This window comes from Lissotriton helveticus, chromosome 6, assembly GCF_964261635.1.
Source record: "Lissotriton helveticus chromosome 6, aLisHel1.1, whole genome shotgun sequence".
NCBI classification, from domain to species: Eukaryota; Metazoa; Chordata; class Amphibia; order Caudata; family Salamandridae; genus Lissotriton; species Lissotriton helveticus.
In genome coordinates, this window is record NC_136067.1 from 2074214659 (window position 1) to 2074232504 (window position 17846).

Sequence of the window (17846 nt, forward strand, 5' to 3'; positions counted from 1 at the left end):
ACGCCACTTAAATCAAAGACTCACTACCCATGACTTTAGCTGTTTTGGCTTTGCGTGGAAAAATCGGTGGTGTTAATCCAGTTCTCATCCTGTTACACCCCCTTTATATGAACTATATGAGATCAGTGCTATGTGACTCCGTCAACCTTATTAATTCTACACCATAGTTGCGTCATCCCCTCTGCAGGATCAATAGTCTTTGCCCCCATGGCAGAAGGAAGTTGGACTCAGTTGGAGCCATAAAAAGTAATTAAATGGCCTGGGGATGTCTCAAGTAAATGTATCTGACCTACTTTGTTGAATGTTCCAGTGGGAGATGTGTTTCGTAATGACCCAGTTGAGAAACCTTCTGGCAGCAGTGCTGGTTCATACCTACTCGGCCCCCTCCTTCCTGTTAAGGCAGAATGTGTCTGCCTATAAATCTGAGCCTCACACTCACTGGGCTTCAGATACAGGTCTGGAAGCCAAGATGAAGAGAGTCAATAACTACCTTTCCCTGGCACTTCTGCCTCTGTGCATGTGGCTACTTTGGGCAGCTGATAGTCCCTCAGTCTGTAATGACCCGAAGACAGCAGGTAAACAGTATTTCCTTACTTATGGCTGCTTACTAGGTCCTTTACCACTTGGCTTGACCCCTGACCTCTTGGCCCTTTTGTATACATCTGTTCATGCACTGACCCCATTCTATCTTTGCTCACTCCTCTCTCTTTCCTGTACACTCCACCCTTAATCCCACATATATTAGTGTCAGCTCTCATGCCCTTACCTGATTCCAGTAACCCAGTCCTGTCACCCCAGAATTCTGACCCAGCCCCCCCCTGCCTTGAATATACCCATCTCACTGGGCTTCCAGTTCTTCAAATCTAACCAGGAACCAAGTTTTCTGTACCAAAATACATCCTTCTGACCTGTATCCTCTTAATCTACCATTACTCTCATGCTGAATCTGTGTTTGCTCATTGCAGGCAATGCTTTAGGGAAAGCACAATGAACATTGAAATGAATGAATAAATAAATATGTCTACAGTCATCAGTCTGTCTGCTCCCTGCAGTGGGGAGATAGCGCTTTCCTGAATGTTGCTTTTGATATCCCTGTCCCCTGTGACGAGTTATTTTTAAGATAGTAAATAAACTAAATGTAAGGCAGTAGGGATATTAAAGACAGTTGTCTGGCTTTGGAAGGAGGCATTTGTTTGCTGACTCCTTCCCTCCAAGTAGAGGCAGAACAGTCCCACGGTCTGTGGGATCAGCGCGCCTGCACAAGAGATGGTGAGCTCAGAAGGACGGCAGCAGGAGCTGTGATCCAGACACACCATCATAACCAATTACTTTAGTTGGTTTCAAGACTCTCTGTGAGTATTTGGTGGCAGATTTACAAGAAAGTGACGCATCTGTAGAGATGCGTCACTTTCCCTGCACCACCCTGATAAACCCTTGCGCCACCATGGATGTGCTGAATTTAAAATACGGCGCACCATGGCGCAAGGATTGAGAGATGCCTCCGAAATTCTGATGCATCTGCTGGGGCAAATGTCACGCATTGCTAGAGTCGTGTCGCAAGCACGAGGCAACTCCAACAATGCATTTTGAGGCCTATTCCCACTACACTGCATCACTCCTTACGCATGCTCCAGCGTGGCGTCCTCGAAGTGCCGTAGTGAAATGTTGTAGATTTCCCTGCGTCACTTATGTGAGGCTTTGCTGCATGGGAACGCCCACCCCGCATACATTACACCTGACGCAGGTATAATGTGACACAAGGCTTTACAACGTGATGTATCTCCCTAGATGCTTCACGTTGAACATTGCCTGCATTTTTTACGCCGCCGCTGCGTCACAAAAGTACGCATCGGTGGCGCAAAAGTGTCACAAGGGGCTTGTAAAGCTGCCCCTTGGGATTTATTCAGATCACGGACATCAGGTACTTATATATAAAGGGATTTGCCAAAGATCACATAGCTCCACACAGGTGGCGGAACTAGCCTTGGAAATCAAGTGTGCGCGTTGTCTAATGAGCAACACAGCCAGTATACCCACATCTCTGAGACCCCTGCTGGGACAACAAAGATGGCGGCTGCAAAGGATGACTGTGTCAGCAGGGGGTTCCCTTTCATTAGTGGGTATTCGAGGCGCTATGGGTCAACTGATGCTGAGAGCTCTGATTGAGTCGTTTTCTGTGGAACAGCTGGTGTTAGGTGTGTGTAGAGCAGTGTTCCTTCATCGAAATGCTGCAGTGTGTCATGCTCATACTTTGAAAGTTACAGAAGTAAAAATGATTTCCAAAGTCGAAGGGAAATGTTTAATCAACGCCCTGTAATGTTTCTAAGCAAGACACGGTGCATGCATAATTCAGTAAAGTTGATGTGATAAAGGAATAGACATATCCGTGTAAGAACTGTATGTAGAGTTCAGCTTGGAGTTTTATGCTGCACAGTAAGGTGGCAGGACAGCAGCTTACCCTGGGTGGGGGGGGGGGGGGACACACATCACAGGAGCATTTTCTTGAATTCCCTTCCAAACACACAAGCGCTTCGGATAGAACTAAGATGCCACCCCTCACAGCGCTATTTTGGTACATTAAACCTGCAAACTGCAACAACATATGAAGAATTCAGTGCATTCCGCAGTGAGAGATACCTGCAAGCAAAGCTCCAGGCCAGGGTAACTCTGGTGGGAAGGTTTTTAGGAGTCTTGCAGCATGGTCAGGAATATCTGGTGTACCCCTGATCTGAGATATAAAGCAGACCCCACCCACAGGGATACCAAGGGGTGTCCTACAATTCCCCCCAGCAACCCACCAAACCGCCAGCTGTGGGGGCGGTGAGAGCCCTCAAGGCTCCGGGGGCTGCCCTGAGGCAGTGGGGGTCAAAAGGAGTATGAAGGCTTCGCCTCCACAACCGCTGGGAAATGTTATGCCTGTTCCAGGGCTGCCCTGCGAGGTCCCTACTGGCCACTACTACATGCTATGTTTATTACAGACTGGGTGCTAGACTCTTGTTATGACTGATGGTGATGATGATGGTGATTCTGGTAATCTTCAGGCTGTGAATGACACATCACTTGAATTCTCTACCTGCTTCCTTCTTATTTACAGTCCGACGCGGTGACTGCACTTATAAAGGACCTGTTTGCTTACCAGTGATCATGCCAACTTATTGCAAGTGCGATGGTCAATGCCCAACAGGACAGAAGTGTTGTCAGATGCCTTGCAACATCAGCTGCACAGATCAAGTGACGCAAGGTACAGTATCCATGTCAGCATTACACACTGTATCTCCTTAACCCCATCGCCGCGGGGCTAATTTCTCTGAGGCACGGAGGAGGGGGGCCGTGCTCGGCGCCGCGGTGCTGATGACGAGCTCAGCTTGTCATGGCCACGCCCGCTCAATGGAACGCCCAGCACAGCGGAAAAATTATCCCCGCGTGGGCGTTCCGCGCAGGCCATGACGAGCCCAGCTCGTCACCAGCACACGGCCACCGTGCAGCAGGACGAGCTGAGCTCGTCATCAGCACACAAGGTGTTAACCTACACTGGCCCGCCAAGACGCGAGTCTTCTGGATGGACGGCTGGCTCGGGGGGATATTTACAATGATATGGTGCAGCATGGCGCCGCAAGCAATTGTGCTGCACCGAGTTATGTTGTTTAAAAAATGCAGGGATGCGTCGCATTTAAAGAAATAAGTGGCACCCCTGTGCTCTCCCCTGCACAGGTAGCAACCATGCACCAACACAGGCACCCTTACACCATGGCGCAAGGGTGCCCGCGTTGCAGAGATGATTGTCTTGGTGCAGGAAGGGACACCTCCCTGCACAAAAACAATCTTTAATGGTGTTTTGCTTCTTGTATGTTTGCTGCAGAATGCAGCACAGATAGAAAGAGCGAAACATGACGAGAAATAGAAGTGTTTCTCCTCGTTGCGCCGCTCTAACGCCTCCCCTTGAACGTTTTCGGCGCGGCCTCAGATTTAAAAATTCTTTTATATCTGGGACAGTGTCAAGAAGCCATGGGTGTTGTGTGGGAACAACCACAGCATCACCCGTGACACCTCCCTTTAACACAGAATACTGTGTGAAGAAGTGCCATATTTACAAGGCTGCGTAAAGCCACGTAAAGTACCTTTGTGTGGCCTTGTAAATATGGGTCAGTACACAGCGCCACCAGAGCAACACAAAAGTAACGGTCGAGTGGTGGAAGGGGATTGTAAATTTGCCCCATAGTATGAAAAAAATTAAAAAAACAAATGTCTAAAAGTAATTCATTAGCAGACATGGCATGATAAAAAAAAGGTAAACTGTGGAAATCAATTGTTAAAAGAATATTTAGGAACCTCCATACTTTAGAGACTTGGAAATATGAGCTGCTTCATTGTTCAAAAAATAACCCTGAATATTTCAGTGGCACGTTGGAGGGAAAGAGCTCGCAAGCAATGAGAGATTTTTGCCCCAGAGAAACATTCATTCCTTTTTAGGAGGCACTGGAGGCCTTTGGTGTCTCCCTGGAGCAATTACTACTATGTGCCAGATTAAAGAAAACCTGCCTGGGTGATTGCATGAGTGCAACAGTAATGTCTGGGTGGTTACATGAGTGTAGTGGTAGTTCCTGAGTGATTTCATGATTGCATAAGTAGTGCCTGGGTGAATGGAGTAGTGAAAGGGTGGTGCCTGGGTGATTGGAGTAGTGCAAGGGTGGCACCTGGGTGATTGGAGCAGTGGATAGCTAATGTATTGGTGATTCCATGAGTGCAGGGGTAATGCCTGGTGGATTAGAGGAATCCATGGGTAATGCATGGTTAATTGCATGAGTGTAGAGGTAAGGTCTAGCTAATTGCATGAGTGTAGAGGTACTACCTGGGTAATTTTATAAGTGCATGGGTATTGCCTGTGTAATTATATGAGTACAATGGCAGTGCCTGAGTAATTGGAGGAGTGCATAAGTAGTGCCTGGGTTAATGGATGAGTCCATAGGAAGTACCTGGTTGGTTTTATAAGTGCATGGGTACTGCCTGAGTGATTGAAACACTGCAAGGGTAATAGCTAAGTGATTGCATGAGTGCAGAGGTAATGTCAGGGTCACTGGAGGAGTACATGTGTGATTCCCAAGTGATTGCATAAGTGCAGGGTTAATGTGTAGGTAATTGGAGGGGTGCATGAGTAATGTCTGGCTGATTGCATCAGTGGAAGAGTAGTGTCTGGGTCGTTGCATGACTGTAGTGGTAGTGCCTGGGTGAAAGGAAAAGCGTATAAGTAGTGGCTGGGTGAAAGGAAAAGCGTATAAGTAGTGCCTGGGTGATTTTGTAAGTGCTTGGATACTGGCTGGATGATTGATGATGATCGATGGCTCAATCGTTCTCAGGTAATACGGTGAGAATCTGGAACTCGCTTCCGCCATTGCTCCGTGCCATCACCTCCAACAAGATTTTCAAAGCTGACCTCAAATCTCTTCTCTTCCAAAGACACTTTCAGAACTAATACCCTCATTCTCAGACCCCTCCAGGAAGTTAGTTCATCATTGTAAATTTGTAACATCTTCTTATTTATTCCCCACCCTTGATTGCTGTGTCTGATATTTTGTGATGGTCTATATTGCTTTACTCTGCCTCTCCTGTTGATTTTTCTGACGTTCTATTTTGTACCATTTCTCTCATGTAACATAACTGGTTCTATTGTACAGCGCTCCGACACCTTCGGGTAAAGTCTGCGCTTTATAAAAATGCATTAAATAAATAAATACATTGGAGGAGTGCATGTATAGTGCCTGGATGATTACAGCAGTGCAAGTTATTCTATGAGTGCATAGCTAGTGCCTGGATGATTACATGAGGGCAAGAGTAATGTCTGGGTGGTTGCATGAGTGTAGTGGTAGTTCCTGGGTGATTGCAGAAGTGCATAAGTAGTGCTTGAGGTAATGCATGAGTGCATAGGTGGAGCCTGGATGATTTGATAAGTGCATGGGTACTGCCTGAGTGACTGAAGGACTGCATGGGTAATACCTAGGTGATTTAATGAGTGCTGGGGTAATGTCTGGGTCATTGGAGGAATGCATAGGCAATGCATACGTGATTGCATGAGTGCAGGGGTAATATCTAGGGGATTAGAGGAGTGCATAGGTAATGCCTGGGTAATTGCATGAGTGTATAGGTAATGTCTAGGTGATTGCATGAGTGCAGGGGCAATGTGTAGGTAATTGGAGGAGTGCGAGTAACGTCTGGCTGATCACATCAGTGCAACAGTAATGTCTGGGTCGTTGCATGACTGTAGTGGTAGTGCCTGGGTGATTGGAAAAGTGTATAAGTAGTGTCTGTGTGATCTGTAAAGTGCATGGATACTGGCTGGATGATTGCAGCAGTGCAAGAGTAGTGCATGAGTTATTCTATGAGTGTATAGTTAGTTCCTGAGTGATTGTATGAGTGCAAGAGTAATGTCTGGGTGGTTGCATGAGTGTAGTGGTAGTTTCTGGGTGATTTCAGGAGTGCATACGTAGTGCCTGGGTTAATGCATGCGTGCATAGGTAGAGCCTGGATGATTTTATAAGTGCATGGGTACTGCCTGAGTGATTGAAGGACTGCTTCGGTAATACCTAGGTGATTTCATGAGTGCTGAGGTAATGTCTGGGTCATTGGAGGAATTCATAGGCAATGCATAGGTGATTGCATGAGTGCAGGGGTAATATCTAGGGGATTAGAGGAGTGCATAGGTAATGCCTGGGTAATTGCATGAGTGTATATGTAATGTCTAGGTGATTGCATGAATGTAGGGGTAGTGCCTGGGTGATTGGATGAGTGCACATTTAGTGCCTGGGTGATTTTATAAGTGCCTGTGTACTGCCTGAGTGACTGAAGGACTGCATGTTTAATGACTAGGTGATTGCATGAGTGCAGGGGTAATGTCCAGGTGGTTGCATGAGTGTAGTAGTAGTGCCTGGATGATTGGAGTAGTGCATAGGTAGTGTCTGGGTGATTTTATAAGTGCATGGTACTGGCTGAGTGATTAGAGAAGTGCATAGATACTGCCTGGTTGATTGTAAAAGTGTAAGGGTAGTATGTGGGTGATTGCATGATTGCAGGGGTAAAGTTTGAGTAATTGAAGAAAAATATAGGTAATAGCTGGGTGATTGGAAGAGCGTATGGATAATGTGTAGCTGATTGCATGAGTGTACAGATAGTGCCTTGGTGATCGGTGAAGTACATAGGTTGTGTCCAATGTTCCCTCTAATTTTTTTCCTCTGTGTGCGGCAGTGTAGGGTCTCTGTGCGCTGCAGCCATGGCAATGTGCGCCAGGAACCAGACCGTGCGTGTGTGCAGCGCCAAATATCCCTCCAAACTTTTGCTTAAAAATCTGAAAAGATGGTGCATTTCCACACATACAGTGTCACGTTAAACTATACTGTGTTGTGTGGTTAGGTTTGCCGTAATTTTTAGCTGACAAAATAGCAAATACAAGTTAAAAGCACTTAAAAAGTATTTTAAAGTTGTGTAAACTAATTACATCGGTGGTACTCGTAGTACGGCCCGCGGGCCGCCAGCGGCCTAGCAGGCCTTCATTGGCGGCGCACGCACCTTGCCTTGTCGTTTCTAGGCAAAGTGGAGATGCATGGGCTGTAAGAAGGTGTGAAAAAAACAACAAAGCCTCATTAACAAGTAAATGGAAGCCCTGTCAAGTACTCAGGTACAGCTGTGCGCGCGCCCAGGAAGCTGTCTCAGCCCGGGCTGCCACAAACAAATGGGTAAATGGGGGAGGCTGGGGCTTAAGCCCTTTGAGCCCAATGGGCATTGCACGCCTGGATGTAAGCACATTCAGAATTTGGACAGATAGGGACAGAGAAAGACAGATAGATAGAGACAGAGGTAGAGAGAGGAAGGTAGAGGGAGGGAGGGAAGTGGAGGGAGGGAGGGAGAAGGGGGTAGAAGGTGGGAGAGGGAGGTAAGGGAGTGGGGGTAGATGGAGAGGGAGATAGAGGTAAAGGGAGGTAGAGAGAGAGGGAGAGGGAGGGGCAGAGGGAGGTAGCGGTTGAGGGAGTTAGAGAGGGAGGGACAGAGGGACGGAGAGGGAGGGACAGAGAAGGAGAGGGCGGAACAGAGAGGGAAAGGGAGGGACAGAGGTAGATGGAGAGGGAGGGACAGCAAGGTAGAGGGAGGTAGAGAGAGGGAGGTGCGGAGGGAGAAGGAGGTAGAGGGAGGTAGAGAGGGAGAGGGAGGGACAGAGAGGGAGAGGGAGGGACAGAGAGGTAGAGGGAGATGGAGGTAGAGGGAGGGACAGAGGTAGATGGAGAGGGAGGGACAGCAAGGTAGAGGGAGGGAAAGGGTGGGAGAGGGAGGTAGAGGGAGAGGGAGTTAGAGAAAGAGGGAGCTAGAGGGAGGGACAGAGAGGTAGGGGAAGGAAGAAGGAGAGGGAGGTAGAGGAGGGAAAGGGAGAGGGAGGGACAGAGAGGTAGAGGGAGGGAGATAAAGGGAGAGGGAGGGAGGGAGACGGAGGGACAGAGAGGTAGAGGGAGAGAAAGGGAGAGGGAGGGACAGAGAGGGAGAGGTAGAGGGGGGACAGGGGTAGCGGGAGGTAGAGGGAGGGACAGAGTTGGAGAGGTAGGTAGAGACAGAGAGGGAGGGAAAGGAGGGAAAGGGACAGAGCAGGTGAGGTAGGTAGAGACAGAGAGGGAGGGAGGGAAAGGGAGAGGGAGCTAGAGGGAGAGGGAGGGACAGAGGTAGATGGAGGGACGGAGGGACGGAGGTAGAGGGAGGGAAAGGGAGAGGGAGGTGGAGGGAGGGACAGAGAGGGAGAGGGAGGAAGAGGGAGGGACTGAGGTAGAGGGAGGTAGAGAGGGAGGGAGGGACAGAGCGGGAGAGGTATGTAGAGACAGAGAGGGAATTAGAAGGAGGGAAAGGGAGAGGGAGGGGCAGAGAGGGAGAGGTAGGTAGAGACAGAGATGGAATTAGAAGGAGGGAAAGGGAGAGGGAGGGATAGAGAGGGAGAGGTAGGTAGAGACAGAGAGGGAGGGAAAGGGAGAGGGAGGGAGAGGTAGGGACAGAGCGGGAGAGGTATGTAGAGACAGAGAGGGAATTAGAAGGAGGGAAAGGGGGAGGGAGGGACAGAGAGGGAGAGGTAGGTAGAGACAGAGAGAGAGGGAGAGGGAGAGGGAGGGAAAGGGAGAGGGAGGGACAGAGCGGGAGGTATGTAGAGACAGAGAGGGAGGTAGAGGGAGGGGGGAGAGGGAGGGACAGAGAGGGAGAGGTAGGTTGAGGTAGGTAGAGACAGAGAGGGAGGTACAGGGAGAGGGAGGGAAAGGGAGAGCTAGGGAGAGGGAGCTAGAGGTAGAGGGAGGGACAGAGAGGTAGAGGGAGAGGGAGGGATAGAGCGGGAGGGGTAGGCAGAGACAGAGAGGGAGGTAGAGGGAAAGGGAGGGAAAGGGAGAGGGAGGTCGAGGGAGGGACAGAGCGGTAAAGGGAGGGAGATAGAGGGAGGGAAAAGGAGATGGAGGGAGGGAGAGGTAGAGTATTTGCTACTTCTGTGGACATTGTGGACAATGTGCAGTCTTTAATTTTAAACTTTTGTGCATTCTAGGAGCAAATTTGAATGTTTTCAGATATGTTTTTGTCCTACCCTAACAAGGGTGTAAATGTTGATTTAGGTATTTCACTGGTAGTAAGGTCAAAATGTCATTTCTTAATTTTGAAGGTCGGTTGTGGGGTAGAACATTAGCATCAAACAGCCCGAGCATTGTTCATAATAAAATCAGTGTTGAGGCAATGCTATCGTTTTTAAGAGAACAATGAGACTGTTTTTATTAACCATATTTTGCTTAGTAGTATAGAGTGTAGCCCTCATATGCTAGAATCTGCATCAGGGCCCTTGGATACTTTTTAGGTCAACACTATACTTCCTAGATTACATTCCACATCACTATAAACCACTTCATAACACACCATAACACTCAACTCCACGCCACTCCATAACAATGCACTCTACTCCACGTTAGAAGGCTTCACTCCACGCCACTTTGCACCAGTAATTTTTAGCCATACTAGATAGCAGCCACACTGCTGTAAAACATGGCTAAGACATATTGACCCTCACCACTGCCTTCCTGTTCTAGAAAAATTGTGTTTTGATAGGGGGAGAGCTGGGGTTAACTCACTGCCTCCAAGGCACCTTATTCTCGACAAACACTGTGGGTGTTTCAGTAATGTATAAAGGGTGATACCAAGAACTGATTGAGCTAATTCGGTCTAGAAATGCAGAAATTTTTAAATATAGGGAGTGAGGTAGAAGGCTGCAGGTTAAAGTTAGGATGTTTCAGTGCCCTTTACACTTGTGACAAAGCCTCCTTTTAATGATGGTTTAGGGTCTTCAGAGCATGTAGCAAAACCCCTCTGGCTGCTCGTGATAAATAGAAATTCCCATTAATTAAATTGATGGTTTTGACCTGCTTTTTCCTCCACCGAGTAATAGTCTCCTGAAAGAGAAACCATGACTCATGACTCAGCACTTGGCACAATGCGATTAATCAATATTCTCATTTGAGCTGTCGAGGGGGGTGATGATAAAAAGGGGGGAGAAGGACGGCATCCAAATAAAACTGATAAAAAGTATCAGACCATTAAGTTACAGACTGCAAAACGACAAACCTTAACTCATGGCAGCCGAGAACTGCAGAGGTCAGGGCAGGGCAGAGGCCCGGCTGGGGCCGCTCGTGCACACTGCACTACTTAAATGTAATGAGAGCGAGGCTCGGCTGTGTGTGTCAGGAAAAGGCAGGCTGAATGTGATTGGTTGCGGATTTCAATTATGCAGATTTTTAAAGCAGTGAGTTACCCAGGATCTACTGAGAATGCTTTATTTCAAAGAATGCGTCTGCCTGTACATCTTTAAATAGTTATTTTGTGGTGTTATACATCCCAATGTTTTTGTTAGAGTTGGCGATGTTGAAACTTTTCTTACTGTATGTAAGAATGGTTTTTACTTTTTCTGTCCGTGTGAGCTGCAGTCGTCTGTTACTTCACCAGACTATCAGAGATTGTTTCCATAGTGCTAATCTAAGGAAATAAGTCTCTATAGTTTGTGGCTTTCCGCAAACTGCGAGGAAGAGTTTTAACTTCCGAGCGTGAAACGATCAACTGCCGCGTGTATGACACTCTGCATTACATTTCTAACAGTGCCTAGCTGCTGGTGTGCATTGCAAATAGCACAAGTACTAGTACATATCCCTCAGCTGTGCACTCGAGAACTGTCAGGAATTGTCAGTCTGAGAAAGGGCATTTTTTCGCGCCGGGCGCAAACGGTGTTGCAGGGAGTGCGCGGTAAATACAGTTCACTGCGCGCTAAGGGTGACCTCTGTGCGCGCGCGCTCACCCGCGCAGCTTATTGGGAACAGTGGTTGTGTCTAGGTGATATTAGTGTATGGGTAATGACTAGGTGATTGGAGAAGTGCATGGATAGCGCGTGGTTGATTGCAGGACTGTGGGAATAGTAACTGTATAGATGAGTGCATGTGTAGTGTTTTAAAAAAATGGATGAGTGCAGTAAAAGTGACTGTAAACATTACTTCATATTATCATGCCTATTACATTATTTCATCTTCCCTTTTTTATTAAAGAAGATACAAAACTCAGTGGCACTATTATACAGTAGGTTTGTTGTGAACTGAATTTAAAATATTTTCAAACTTCACCATTACCTTCTGTAAAAAATAAGAAAAACTGTTATTGATTATTATATTATAGTTTTAAGAACACAACATAATTTTAGAATTGCTTAACACTTTCAGTTTCCCTCTTTTGCTGTTCTCAGATTCTACTGAATTTCACCATACAAGGTGATTTCAATGAAGTATCATCATACTACAGCGGGGAAAAAAAGCAATCAACAAGATTGTAAAAAAAAAAACAGCGTTGATCATTATTTAAAACAAGTGTAACTATCTGTTTACAATTTTTAAATTACATTCTTCAACTACATTAAGTCTTTTATTTCTCTCAAGTACATTTTTTAAAATATACACTCTCATTTACATCGAGTATAATATACAGATCAAATATATAAACTACTTTTTCAAACACAATTTTCCAAATGCCATATGAATTAGCACAAACAATAATCCAAACAGTAATTGTTCACATCTTCCTAATAGGCCGAATAATGATTCCAAATCCATTTGCATTGAAAATATCCAAAATAAACTCGTTATTTCATTATCAAATCTTCCCAATAGGCCGAATGATGTTTTCAAAACTTTGGCATAAAAAATATGAGATATGAATTTGGTAATTTAAAAGGCAACCTACATTTGAATTCCAAATGAGCCTCCTTTATTGCACTTTACATACACAGTATAGTGTCCAGATGTTGTAGTAGGTCCATCGTGGAAAATAATAGCCACTGCTTTAAAAGTTCTTTCTGAAATTGATACTTCACTTGCCACAACATTTTTTAATTTTGGTTTCCAATTTTGTTCCATTTGCTCTACAACGATGTAGCATTAAAATGACATATTTTCCATATCTTTCTATATATAATGTTGACAACATTTCTGATTTACAATGAGAAGATTTCATATCTTGATTAGCTGTTTTCACTAATATGTTAAAAGACACTGATTTGCAATATGGTATCGTTAAGTATATGAATCGTTCAGTGTCTATTTCAGTAGTAGAAGAAAATGAACACTCTTCAAATTTATGATACCATCTGTAACTTAGTCCCAAAAAAATGTCAATTTCTATTCCTTCATCATTCAATACTGCAAGCATAAATGTAAGAAATTCTTGTGCATCTTGTTGTATATTCAATGTAAATTTCAATGAAGCATTACATATGTCCAAAATATGCCGAATGCCAGAAGCAGTATGGATTTTAGTTCTATCAGTTACCAACTTTTGAAAAATATAATGCATTAGAGAACACATTCTTTTTTCTCGATTTTCCATAATTTCATGATGAAGATCCTCTAGATAAAAGACAACAGTTACAATGAAATTAGCAGCTGATACCTGAACTATTTTCTAACTGGTATCCTACAATATCAACATCAGTGTCCATTTTCATTTTCTTTGCAGTTTCATCATTCTCTTGCATTGTTTTCTTTTTTGAATCTCAGTAGAATATTTGTCATATTTTCGTTTTGGACACACTACATGTTTCTCATACACTGGCTCTCCACCTAAGTAAGGAGCATAAAGTCTTCTTAACAGATTATACTCTTATACACAATTTACATCAGCACTAATCTTTTTCTCATCAAAATCAATCAAATACAGACCAGATAATGTTCTTACTTTAGATAATGAAACATTGTCCACACCCTCTTTAAACACTGTACTTCCAATATTTACCAAAGCATTGGCTTACTTAATCCTTGTAATTTATGAATGGTTACTGCATATGCTAAAGAAAGAGAAAACAGTTTTCTTGGAACATACAAGTCTTTTACAAGCAAAAAATTAACAGCACAACGTCCAATCTGTTTTAACTCTGCAATCTGATCAAATGAATTCTTCAAAAATTAAATTCCATCTCGGTTCTGAAAATTTCCCAAATCAACAACTTTTCCAACGGTTCCATTGACTAAACCTTCTTCTACATTTAAATTACGCGGTAAAATTACCCGACAGTTTACATATTATATAAAGTCTTCTCTAAACCTGCAATCTTAGACACCGACTTTTCCAAAGAATCCAATTTTGACTGCAATTTCTCTGACATAAGAATAGTAACTCCTTTGTGTTCCAATTTATCAATAGCATTCATTTTCACTTTTGGCTGTTTTTCCAATTTCAAAAGTTCTTGTTTGAATGTAGAACACCTGTTGCTGTGTTGGCATTAGGCAAACTATAGACTTCTTTTCTCTAATGTTATTTTAGGTGCTACGTTTTCATTTGCAAATAAATTCATTAAAAGCCGACTTTATAAAGCTTCTTTGCCATGTTTTGGCAAAACACCAATTCTAATATCCTGAAGAATTTTTCAATAATGTTCATCACTTGCTTGTCGCATAGTCTTAATACGTTCTTTATATTGAAAATAAGACCAAGTGTTGACATTTTCAATTCTTCCTAAACATTTCCAAGTGTCTTCATGGAGCGTTTAAAGAAAAAATTGTCCTTTTACAGGAGTAAGTTGTAGTAGGTCGCCAAATACAATTAAACGGTTTCCTCCAAGTAGAACATCATAATCTGTTTTTAAAATCTGTTGCATTCTTAAATGTACAAAGGCAAGTATTATGTTGGAAACTCATCAATGATTAGATTTTTCATTTCATCATCATAATAACTTTATTGCGACTATTACAGTCATAAAAGCACAAAGATTAAATGAATCAACTGTACAATACACGATTTAACCATAAATCCGGTGGTGACATTAACAAATGTAAGGATGCACAAACTTCCCAGGGTATTCAAAAAATAAAAAATAAAACAATTTATAGCCATAGATCCTCCCTGCCAATAGCACATAACAAATCCCTCACAAAAGACAGCCATGGTATACTACCCACGGCCCCTGGTAGCGATAGTAATGCCTTGAGTTCCTCCCTGTAGTGTCTTAACTCGGCTGTACTCCATAGCCGACGCCAATATAGCAGGGGTCGGCTCGAGATTAAGCCTCACTACTGGGAGGATACCCAGGTCCATTCTGAGGGGGACCAGTGGGGTATTTGTTGGCAGAGCCATATTATTTCTAATAAACTTGTTTTCAGTGAGGGTCAGTTTATTTGATTTGCACAGTCATCCCAGGTGGCAAAAAATCTGGGAGTCAAGTTTGACAACAATTTGACGTTGAGATTCCATATCCTTGGTCTGACGGGCACTTGCTTTGGCATTCTTAAGATGCTCCGGAAGTTTTTGCCTCTGCTCACAGAAGAGCATAGAAAGATCACTGTGCAAGCCTTAATTGGCTCCAGATTGGACTATGCCAACGTCCTCTATCTAGGTCCTCCGGACTATCTTGTTCAGCGGTTGCAGGTTGTGCAGAACTCTGCCGCTCGCGCTATCTTTGGCCTTCATAGGCGAGCTAGAGCCTCCGGTTTGGTGCAGTCGCTTCATTGGCTGCCCATCCGGAAGCGGATTATGTTCAAAGCGTTGACCCTGGCTCACAAAGCGCTTTTTGGCTTTTGAGCAAAGTACTTGCAGCGCAGGCTTGTCTTTTATCGCCCGGTCCGATCTCTGCGGTCGGAATCTTTGTTTCTGGCCGTGGTTCCCCGAGTGACGAAGGCCCGTATCGGGGGGCGCTCCTTTAGTTTGAGGGCCCCTCAGCTTTGGAACACTTTGCCTCTGGCCTTGCGCCGTACATCTAATCTTCTCTTGTTCAGGAAGGGCCATAAGACCTGGCTTTTTTAACCTTTAGTGGGTCTTTTTGTCTCCTGTTTATGTTTGTTTTTATGGTGTTATGTTCTTTTTCACTGAGCTGCCTAAATAAAGCGCCGGGACACTCTTATTGAGTAGCCGTGCGCTATAGAAATTAAATTTAACATAACATAACAACAGCAAGGAACTCTTCAACATCGTCAAAGAGCTCTCCAACCCCAACGCCGGAAACAACGACATCACCCCTTCACAAGACCTCTGCAACTCCCTCGCCTCCTACTTCCACAACAAGATCGCGGACATACACAACAGCTTCAGCACTCAACCGACGCACGCCACGACGGAACCACCGCCCCCCACCACCACCCTCCGCGCCTGGACCCCGATCAGCACCGAAGACACCATAAGCACGATGAACTCCATCCACTCCGGATCTCCGACCGACCCTTGCCCTCACCACGTCTTCAACAAGGCCGACGCTGTCATCGCACCCCACCTGCGGGACATCATCAACACCTCCTTCAACACCGCTACCTTCCCAGAGAGCTGGAAACACGCGGAACTCAGCGCCCTACTAAAGAAGCCATCAGCCGATGCCACCGACCTCAAGAACTACCGACCCATCTCACTGCTCCCGTTTCCCGCTAAAGTCATCGAGAAGACAGTCAACAAGCAGCTGGCCGCCTTCCTCGAGACGAACGGATCCCTCGACCCCTCGCAGTCCAGCTTCCGGGCCAACCACAGCACCAAGACCGCCCTGATCGCAGCAACCGATGACATCCGAGCCCTGCTCGACAACGGAGAAACAGCGGCCCTCATCCTCCTAGACCTCTCCGCGGCCTTCGACACTGTCTGCCACCGTACCCTAGTACAGCGCCTCAGCAACGTCGGAATCCAGGAGAAGGCACTGGAGTGGATCACCTCCTTCCTCGCCGGAAGGACACAGAGAGTCCGCCTCCCCCGTTTAGATCAGAAGCCACCGAAGTCATCTGCGGCGTTCCTCAAGGCTCCTCGCTCAGCCCAACCCTCTTCAACATCTACATGAGTCCCCTCGCAGCCATCACACGCCAGCACAACCTCAACATCATCTCCTACGCCGACGACAGCCAGCTGATCCTCTCCCTCACCAACGACCCCACCACCGCCAGAGCCAACCTACACGAAGGGATGAAAGAGGTAGCCAAATGGATGAAGAACAGCCGCATGAAACTGAACGCGGACAAGACGGAAGTCCTCATCCTGGGAGCCTCACCCTCCGCCTGGGACGACTCCTGGTGGCCCCCCGCCCTAGGCAGCGCACCCAAACCAACAGACCACGCACGCAACCTGGGCTTCATCCTGGACTCCTCCCTCTCCATGACCAGACAAGTCAACGCCGTCTCCTCGTCGTGCTTCAACATCCTACGCATGCTACGCAAGATCTTCCGGTGGATCCCCACCGAGACCAGGAAGATGGTCACCCAAGCCCTCGTCACCAGCCGACTGGACTACGGCAACGCCCTCTACGCCGGAACCACCGCCAAACTCCAGAAGAGACTCCAGCGGATCCAGAACACCTCAGCACGACTCATCCTGGACATCCCCCGTCGCAACCACATCTCCGGACACCTGAGAGACCTGCACTGGCTCCCGGTCAACAAGAGAATCACCTTCCGTCTCCTCACCCACGCACAAAAAGCCCTGCACAACCAAAGCCCAGGATACCTCAACAGCCGCCTCAACTTCTACGCTCCCAAACGCCAGCTTCGATCGACCGGCCACGCCCTCGCCGCCGTCCCCCGATCCGAAGAGCCACCACAGGGGGAAGGTCCTTCTCCTACCTCGCCGCCAAGACTTGGAACTCCCTCCCGACCCACCTCTGCCTGACCCAGGACCACCTCGCCTTCAGGAAGCAGCTCAAGACCTGGCTGTTCGAGCAGTAGCGGACCCCCCCTCCCCTAGCGCCTTGAGACCCTCCGGGTGAGTAGTGCGCTATACAAATGCTTTGATTGATTGATTGATTGATTCCTATTAACCTCAATCTCACCCCCTTTTTAAGACAACTACCCAAATGCAAAACTACCATCTAAATTATATTCTACTAAGTTATTTATTTAAGGAGGAACCGCAAATCTGATGCGACGTTACACGGGGGGCCGCGGTGAGAGCTGCGTTGGGGTCATGACTCCGAACTGGAAAGAAAAAAAAAACCCACCACTTCCATTATTTAAAAAATCACCCCGTGGACCTCATCCCCTGGGGCATTACCTCTTTTTAAAAAAAATAAAAAAATAAGGCATGGACCAACCTCTCAGTGCCATTCAAAATGTTCCTCAAAACTAAGGCTTGATGTCATATATATAATAACATCCGCCATGTAACCATGCTGAAGCTCCAGTCAGGCCGCCATTGTTTATTCTATTGTAATAGCTCTATCACCCTGCGGCCAAAAGCAAATAACAACATCTTGCATTCTGAACTTAGCCTTTGTGCAGACTGTTCAAGGTGTTCAGATAGAGTGCCTACAAAGTGGTAGTGTACGCAGACTGAGTTTGAGGAAGGTTATCCTGTGTGTG

At 46.1% G+C, this 17846-nt stretch overlaps 1 long non-coding RNA gene across 1 annotated transcript in view; it reads left to right on the forward strand.

Moving 5' to 3' along the window:
* Positions 1-452: 452 nt before the first annotated feature.
* LOC144764016 (uncharacterized) overlaps positions 453-17846 on the forward strand; it is a 28410-nt gene continuing 11016 nt past the window's right edge. Inside the window, exons 1-2 of the long non-coding RNA XR_013596296.1 lie at positions 453-575; positions 3095-3241. This is a non-coding gene — a long non-coding RNA (uncharacterized LOC144764016). The remainder of the gene's footprint in view (positions 576-3094; positions 3242-17846) is intronic.